This window comes from Quercus suber, unplaced genomic scaffold (genome assembly GCF_002906115.3).
Source record: "Quercus suber isolate HL8 unplaced genomic scaffold, Cork oak 2.0 scaffold_561, whole genome shotgun sequence".
NCBI classification, from domain to species: domain Eukaryota; kingdom Viridiplantae; phylum Streptophyta; class Magnoliopsida; order Fagales; family Fagaceae; genus Quercus; species Quercus suber.
The window spans coordinates 358,688-368,601 of record NW_027070006.1 but is presented as its reverse complement, the minus strand read 5'-3'; the positions used below and the strand labels follow the sequence as shown (position 1 = coordinate 368,601).

At 32.0% G+C, this 9,914-nt stretch overlaps 1 pseudogene; it reads left to right on the top strand.

The window, feature by feature from the left end:
• Positions 1-1,158: 1,158 nt before the first annotated feature.
• Positions 1,159-3,471, top strand: LOC112026648 (bark storage protein A-like; annotated as a pseudogene).
• The last annotated feature ends 6,443 nt before the right edge of the window (positions 3,472-9,914 follow it).

Sequence of the window (9,914 nt, the reverse complement as noted above, 5' to 3'; positions counted from 1 at the left end):
TTCTTCACATTTTGAATGTGAAAGACAACTCACCGACATGAAATATATATATATATATATATATATGTATGTATATATATATGTATATATTCAGCAAAGAAGAATAAAAAATAGAAATGCAAATAACATATGCAAAATGTTGTAAAGACAAATCACTGTCCAATTGCTAAAGTCGGTGATGATTCTTACACTTTTATCGTACAAAGGACAAGAACTAGAAATCTAGAAAACAAATTTCAAAGCCTTTTTTTTTTTTTTTTTTTTTTACAATTGTTGACTGCGAAATTATTATTGAAAAACATCACTTACCTAACATACTCATGCTTTTACAAGTTTAAACAAACATCATGATAGCAAAATAGAAGAGATCAAATGATCAATGGCAATGATAGCAAAATACAAACATTATATAATGGTAGGGTTGGCATTGGCCATTAATGGTCGGCATATCTGACCAAGTCATTTCTTTATATATAGGAAAGTACATGCAGCAGTCTCTTTCACCAGAACCTTAACCATGGCTGCAAAACTAGTTAATAAGAAAATGTTTACTGCTTATTCAAGTTTTAGTTTCCTTTCTGATTCTGGTAATTTCCTGCTGCATTTGCTTTACCCTAAAAAGGTTAAATCTCTGACAGTAATCAAGGAAGTAAACCGCGAAGGGCCTTATTTGGGTCTCCTCACAGTGTCTACATCTGAAGACTCTGCTTTTTTTGCTACTGGGGCTTTTCAGCCTCACAAGACTCATCCAATTATAGATTTGTCAGGTTATTTATATTTATTTATTATTATTTTATAATGTTAGTTTTTTTTTTTTTTTTAGAATGAATTTATTGACGTGAGCTATGATTATAATTGGTCATAGAAAGATTCTAATCTTTAGTTCGACATCCAGGCTATTTAGAATGGTTGTAGGTCAATTGTGGTCCTTAAATCTCTACATGACTCTATGATCGACTACTTGTTGAACATTTGTCTAATGATTAGTACTACTCTATTGGATGAGAGACACACTTTATGTCCACTAACACGTGGCTTTTTTAGAATAGTTTAAGGATCAGATTTATCCCAAAAGAATTTTAGTATAATGTTAGTTGAAGTGATATTGGTTTTAGTTAGTTACTTAAAAACTTGAAATTGAGGCCGAAGATTGGTGGGAAAGATCCATGATAAGAAAGTCCTCTACGTGAGATGCGGAGTTGGAATGGTAAAAAACACTTTTAAATTTGTAATATTTAATCTAAATAGTATAAAACATCTTGTAATGAAAACATGTTATTTATCTATTTTCAAATAAAAATCCTCGGTTTCACTTTTAGCATTTATTTTATACTCTATCAATTACAATTTTTCGTATGTCATTTCCTTATAAAGTATCAAGTTTTAAAATGAAAAATAAAAAAATAGACACATTAATATAATTTGTAGAATATAAAGTGGAATATTAAGAATAAGATCGATGTTTTTTATTCAATGTTTTTGATTTCTTAATATGTATATGCCTTTTTGTTTACCATATAGTTTTTATCTCGTTTGGTGTTGGGTGAATGCAGGTAAATGCTGCTGCAGCAACACAACAAATGCTGGACTTGTTTGACGTAAAGGGCATAGTCCATTTTGGAGTTTCTGGGAATGTAAATGATTCTTTGTCCATTGGAGATGTTGTCATTCCCAAACAATTTGCTCACACTGGTATTTGGGACTGGCTGGTATATATTTCAGCTCACTCTGTGACTTTAGTCTCTTTCAATCTCTATAATTTCAAGTTTATATTATGTGTTAGAAAATTCTCTTTGTTGACAGAACCTCAATGGAACATCGAACCTTGACCATGTTGCTGAATTGAATTTTGCAAGCTACAATGTACCAAAAGGTAAAGGAAATTTGTTGGGACTTGTTGGATATAGTGAGGAGGAATTCTACTCTTGAGTTTGGGAAGCCTAATATAGCTCAGTCGCTGTTGTGGTTACAAACAAGTAAGCATTGGCTTCAACTTGCTGCCAACTTGGAGGTATGACTAATCTTCAGGCTTCTTTTTCTTCTTTGGGACTAGTTTTGTTATTAATTTATTGTATCTTCTAGTCAACAAGAATATAGATTAGATAGGGAATTTTGATTGAAAATAAAGCTATGGACACAATACTTTTACAACCCAGCGGGCCAAGCCAGGCCTCAATACCCAAAAGCCCGTTTACACAGCCTCAAAACAGCAAATGTCTAGTGACCATTTATAAGAAAGTGCCAACTAATAATCCGTTTGAATTGAGAGGAGGGAGAGAGAGTAAAGTAGATAGAGTAGATTTAGCACAAAATTAGTTTATTTTTAGCCAATTCTACTTTACTTTCTTCCACTCTCCCTCCTTCCCCCCTCTATCCAAACATGCCATAATGTATCTTCTTGACCATTTTCAATCACTAATACAAGCTATACGAAAGCAAGGAAAAATTAAGTTAGGTGAAATATGTGTAAAGTACAATAAGTATAGAGACACACTAAAATTGATGACAAATTTCATACTATCTGAGATGTCAAATTTTTAATAATGAATAATAAAGTACAGTTAGTAGTGGGCTAATATGAGAATTAATATTAATAATTTGCTAATTTAGCAGGTGTAATTTTATTGTCAAAATTATTGAATCTATAGCATTGCTCGTGCAAGGTAATTTGATTATAGAAATTTCAGGACATGATTGATTGCGTCAAGAACTTTCTAGTCTTGCTGACTAAATAGAATTTCAGGTTAAATTATTAATTCGGTACTCTAAGTCTCCAACTATAAAGTAACATTAAAAATTCAATTTGGCCCATCAACTATTAGTTGTATAAACTTAGTTCCACAACTATTTATTGTGTCAATTTAGTTCCACAACTTTTAAATCAAGTCAATTTTATTGTTGAATCTTCTCTCCATTTAAATTTTAATGAAATTAGTTAGTGTGGTGAATGGAACACTAGTTGATAGGTTTTTATATAAAGTGTAAAACAGGAATTAAAATCAAATTAAGTTCAACTATTAATCAATTAAATTTTAACAATGGGGATACCTAAAGATGAACTTGATGTTGAAAGTTAATGGATTAAGTTGACACAATTAATAAAAGACAGACCAAAGTAAAATTTACCTAATAGTAGGAGGACCAAATTAGTAGGATATGTACCTTTTATTAATTTTATATGCAATTTAAGTACTTTCAGGGGATGGAACTGAAACAATGTGTGAATTCAAGCTTGTGCCTCCCAGGAAAGCCAAAGCCGGTAGTTGGGTTGAGGGGAGCAACATCCAACACTTTTGTGGACAATGCAGCTTACAGAAACTTTCTAGTTAAGACTTTTGGTGTTTCATCCACAGATATGGAGAGTTCAGCTGTAGTTATGGCAAGTTTCTTAATCACTCTGTAATCTATATACTACCAGTTATAAAGCTTGTATTCAACTTGTATCATTTACAAATTGATTTCTTAATATATATATATATATATATTGATAGTAGCTTATTCTATAAATAGAAATAACTAATATATAGTGGTAATTCTTTCAGACAACCTCGTCAAATGGCTTCCCAGTGATAGCATTAAGAGGGCTATCAGACTTAGCTGGAAAACAATCAGGGGAGAATGCATATACTAAATTCGGATCCCTTGCAGCGTATAATGCTGCCAAAGCTGTTGTTCAGTTTATCAAGATATTAAAATGATGTAATTTTTCTCCAAACTCGTTTGAATAATGTGGTTGGTGAAATTTTTCTCCAAACTCGTTTAAAAGTAAACTTTTTCCATTTAATAAAGTGCACGAGAGCAGACAATATTTGTAAAAGTTGTCCAAAATAAGATTTATTGCATGAGTTTCTTTGGAAAGGCTATTAAAGACAATCAAGTTTCGCTAATCATGTTTTGATAATTCAAAAACAATTATTTTGTGTATAATGCTTGTAAGTTTTGTGTCATATCATGAAATAAGTGGTCAGATGAACCACTAATTCTGTTACCCCTTACTATTTTTTATTTGAAATACTAATTAAAAAAATTATCAATTGAAATATTATATCATATCATATATTATATAATAAAACTTGGGTTTAGAAATCGTAGTTGCACCAAGTGGCGGCACAAAATTGAAGAAAAAACAAAGAATAATAAAAGTTAAGTTTAGAAACCGTAGTTGTGCCAAATGGTGGCACAAAATTGAAGAAAAATCAAAAAATAATTTTTAAAATAAAAAAAAATAAAATATTATGTATATCACTATATCCTATTATAATTAGGATTTCTAATTAATGTGTTTGTTGTTATCCTATGAGAAAAATGGAATAAAAAAGGTCATACTTTTATGGATAGAATGAAAAATGATTAGATCAAACCCATTAATAACACATTCCTTACCTTTCCATCTTAATGTTACAAATTGCATCTAGATTCTACCTACCTTTTGTGATGGCATAACATCTGTTATCTTAGATTCATTGGATACAATAAAAAATTTTTTCCCATGCAAAGTAGATGGAACATAACCTAATTGATATAGGATTTTAAGATAGAGAAATCGTACAATTTTTTTGGAAAAGATTATTACAAATTAGTTGTACTTTTCTTTAGTTGCTTTATAACTTCTTTGGATAAAGTTATGTTGATAACAACTTCTTCTTCTTTGTGGGTTTTTTATTTTATTTTAATTACAATGATTTTTTAGATAAATATAATATTATTTGTTCTTATCAACCTTTATTCTATTATTTTATCACTTCTTAGGATAAATTTGTTTGGTTCTTTGTGGATTTTTAAAAATCATATCCTATTTCCTTACAGATCACTTCCTTTTTTTTTCTTCTTTTTTTGCCTTTCATTCTATTCATAATTTCATATGACCTTTTTTTTTTAACTAATTTTTTTTTTTTTTTAGTATGGCCATATAACACGTTGATTAGTATTCTATTTTCAATAGGATTTAAATTTTATATCAAATGGGACTATAACAATATATATCCTTAAAAAAAAAAAAAATCTATCTTATATCCTTATTGCCTCATTGTCGTTTTTTTATTTATTTATTTTTTTTATTTTTTTACATTATGTTGATATCAACATTTTTTTTTCATTCTATCCATAAAAATATGACATTTTTTATTCTATTTTTTTCATGGGATAACAACAAACACGTTAATTAGAAATCCTAATTATAATAAGATATAGTGACATGCATAATATTTAATTTTTATTTTTATTTTAAAAAATTCTTTGATTTTTATTGAATTTTACAGCAAGTGTAATTCAACTTTAATCAAATTAAGATTTTTATCTACTTAGAAATTATAGTTAAAGTAAACTTATATATACTTTTTCTTAAAATCTAAAAATTTAAGAAAATTTATGCAATTTAGTGCCGCCACTTGGCGTAACCACAGCGTCCAAGCCTAGCTTTTATTATATATATATAATATATAATATGATTTCTCAAAGTTCTTCTCTTCTTCTAATATGATTGGGTAATTGACTAATTGNTTTTTTTTTTTTTTTTGAGAAACCAGTCAAGAATTTTATTCAAATCACGCAAAATACTATCAATCAATACAAGAGAGTCAACATCACTAGGGATGTCCGCCAACCAAACTTGGGAACAACAAGATACTTAACTAATTTGGCTAACTTGTTAGCCACAGCATTACCCTTTCGGCGAACATGGGAATCAAAGGACGAATATTAAAATTGAGTTAAAAATGATATTGAGATAAAATGGGGAATCTACCTTAAAAGCCTATACAACCTTTTCTTTACAACATTGAGATTGAGTGTGAAGAGTCTTTAATCGTCTTAGAATCCATGGAATCTCCTACGACAATACTAAAAAGAAAGTATAAAATAACACACACACACACACATATAGCAATAACTAAATTGAAAAAATTAGAACAGAAATTAAAACTAAAATTAAAAAAAAAGATCATACACAGCGAACAAAATATTTTTCACAGTTTTAATTTATTAAAAAATTTTAAATAAAAATAATAATACCTGAATTAGGATCCAATTAATTGGCTAAAAAATATTTAAAGAACAAACCCATATTTAGGGCTTATGGTAAATTGGTACTAAAAGTAATCATATTTTAAAAAAAGTGGTCCAAAAACTAAACTAAGGAAAATTATTGAATACTCCAGGTGTATCGTAAATGCGTACACCCCCCCTTTCACATGAATTATGGGTCCCACCATAAATTTAATTAGTGGAACCCATAGTTATGTGAAATGGAGGAATATGCATTTATGGTACTTTAGGAGTACTCTATAATTACCTCTAAACTAGTAGCTGCAAGCCTATTAATTTGGGCTAAAAAATAGGTACAAAGTTGAATAATCAATTGCAAACCATTAATTTGGGCTATTATATCTTTTTATTTGTGGCAGATATCCTTGTAACCCGTTTAGACCTAACCTGTCCACCTACTTCACTCATATTTTTCCTAACACTTACTATGTCGGTTTATTAAGTTCTTAAGTTATCTACGGAAAAAATGATCACTTTTAGCAAAAGGGGTGTTCACCAAACTGCATAAACCACAAAAATTACACAAAACTGCTTGCAAAACGGCATAACTATACCACACTGCAAGTAACAGTGTACTGCACCACACTACACCACACCGCACCGCATGGTGCAATGCGGTTTACAATTTTATTATAAGAAAACCGCACAAACTGCACCGCACTCTCTCTATATATTAATGTATTTATTTATTTTAATATTAAATATATTATTAATAGTTTAATAACCCTAGTTTTCAAAAAAAAAAAATTTGATAACCCTAACAGGTGTTGACTAAGAAAGCCAGCCCAAAATAAAGAAAAACTAGCTCAATAGTTTAAAACTTGGATCAAAACAAAGGGAAAAATTAGTTTTGGGATAGGTAGGAAAAGCCCAAAAATTGAAAAAAAAAAAATCAACTTCAAATTGTTCAAACCGCATCTTATACACCACATCGCACATGTGACAATAAAAATGAGGTGCAATGCAATTATGATTTTGACTAAACAGCACAGCAAAGTGTGGTGCTAAATATGGTCCAAAACCGCACCACGAACACCCCTTAGCAACGCTTTTATTTTCTTTCATTGATAATTTGATAGTAACATGTTAGTGATGATGCTTTAAAACTTTTCTTAACAAAGCATTTGCAACGATATTAGCAAAAAAAAAAAAAAAATTTTGATACCACAAAAGGAAGATACATAGTTATCAAATTACAAAATAGTTGGATCTACCCAACATTGGTGAATTGGCATTTGGGTTGCCAAAGTTATAGCATTATAAACAAAATCAAGAACAACCTTAGGGACCACAAACAGTTTACAAAGCAAACCATTTTGATACAAAAAAATCCAGCTCAGCAATCAAAGATCTTTCCTGCCAAGCTGGTTTCTTAGATTTGCTTATAAGTTGGACTAGATTCTTGTTGTTGGTCAAAATAAGAATCCTTTGAAAACCATAACTTCTAACTTTGATGACAACTTCCATCAAAGCCTCCTGTACAGCCCCATTGGTTGAACCTACATTGCTGCTAGCTGCACCATAAAATTTGATAACTCCTTGATGATCTTTAGCTTCATAAGCCCAAGCACTTCTATTTAACCTTGATTTTCTAACCCCTGCTACCTTGATTAGTAACTGCCATTGTCCTGTAACTGTGTTGGGTTCATTGCTTGGTCTGCTGCATCTGTTGTGTGGTCCAAGTTGGTTGGAGAAGGCTTCTTTGTACCTGCAAGACAAAGTTTGGGCTGTTAGGACTACTTCCATGGGATTTGGTTGTTCACCTTTGTGTACCACCATATTCCTATGAGTCCAAATTGTCCACAATGTGGTACCAATGTTCTGCATATACTCCATAAAACCTTCTTCATTCAAGTTGTGGGAAACAATCAACTTCCTTAACCATTGCTGCACAGAGATGTCTATAAGATCAAAAGTATGAACAGCCAGAAGTGAACCATACCAACAAAAGTACACACTTTCTGTGGTGTTTTTATCTTCCAAATCAGATTCCAAACTTTGCTTTCATAATGAATCTCTCTATGATATTCAGCAGAAGATGCCAAGTCATCCTCAATGAGAATCCTATAAGGTGTTTTAACCTCAAAATCCCCATTATTTGAGTGCTTCCATAGCAGTTTATCATGAACAAATTGGTCTTAGGAAGGGGAATTTGCAGTATCTCTTCACAGAAAGGAAAAGGATAAGAAGCTCTAACTAAATCTGCTTTCCACGTATGAGTCTCATGATAAATAAGTTCAGCTACTGTACCATTGGTCATATTGGGATTATTCGACAGAGAAGGCTGACACCTAAACCAATCATGATGCCTTATAGGGATATTATTACCCTTACAAACCCACCTTATCCCTTCCTTGAGCTTGGGGTTGTCTGACTTAATTATATTCCTCCAAACCCATGACTGGTGTGGTTTAGGAGAGAAATTATGAATGGATCCCCTAGGAAAGTACTTTGCCTTGAAAGCTCTTGCAACTAAGGAATTTGGGTTGTGACTTTTTCTCCAATACTGTTTTGCCAGCATTGCCTGATTCATTAGACTGAACTTGTTGAGTCCTAGACCTCCCCAAGACTTAGGGCAGCATATCTTATTCCAATTTAGAGAATGTAGTTTCTTAACCCCAAAAGCATGACCCCACCAAAATGCTCTGATTATAGAATCCATCTTCTTACAAATAGTTTCGGGAACTTTGAAACAAGAGAATGTATAGAGTGGGAGAGTTTGAAAGGCAGATGCTATAAGAGTGGTCCTCCTAGCTTAAGGTAGAATGTTTGCTTTCCATCCTTGTAGCTTAGATTGAAGCTTATCCACTAGAAATTGGAAGTCAGCCACTTTATTGCCTCTTAGTTTAAAATTAAGTCCATGGTACTTGCTAGGATTTTGAACCAAGTTTACTTGAAGTTGTTTGGCCAGGCATTCTTGCTCATTCATAGGCATGTTTGGAGAGCAATAAAGGTTAGACTTCTCAAAGTTAATGCCCTGACCAAATAGATGGCAGTACCAATCCAAAATTCTCTTCAAATTTGCTAAAGATTTATTGTCTTTTTTGAAGAAAACCAATGAATCATCAACAAATAGCAGATGTGTAAAAGTACATCCATTCCTACCAACTTTCACTCCATCGATTAACTTGTCATGTTCTGCTTTTTGTAAGGACAATGATAGAACATTAGCACACATGAGAAAGAGGTAGGGAGATAAGGGGTCACCCTGCCTTAAACCTTTGTAGGGTTTGAAAGAGTTAGACAAGCTGCCATTAACTAGAAGAGTATATTGGACTGAAGTCACACACTCCATTATCCATTTAATCCAATGTTGATCAAAGTTCATGGCATTAGGTATTTCCAACTCACCCTATCATAGGCTTTTTTCATATCAATCTTTAAGGCTCCAAAACTACCTTTCCTACTCTTTTTCTTCCTAAGTATATTCATGATCTCATGAGCAATAAGGATATTGTTAGAGATGTTCCTACCTTTTATAAAGGCATGAAAAGGGAAAATGAGACTGTCCATGAAAGGCTTTAGTCTATTGACAAGGATTTTGGAAATGGTTTTATAATTCACATTGCATAGACTAATAGGTCTAAAATGGGACACATCATCAAGGAAGGGGATTTTAGGAATGAGGGTGATGAAAGTATGATTTAGAGGAATTCCCAGGAGCCACCTTCCCAATGTCTTCCTTTTGCAATTCCAATAGAGGGCCTAGGTCAGAAAAGGTTAAACCTAGTGAAGATGGATTAGGTCCAGTTGGTGGTGGGCTTGAATTTTTCATGCTGTCCAAACTCGTGTCCAAACTCCTAGTTAGGCCCTAACCCGAATCCTGTGGTGTGTTTTGTTACACTGGCAGATTAACCCATTCCATTTCCTGG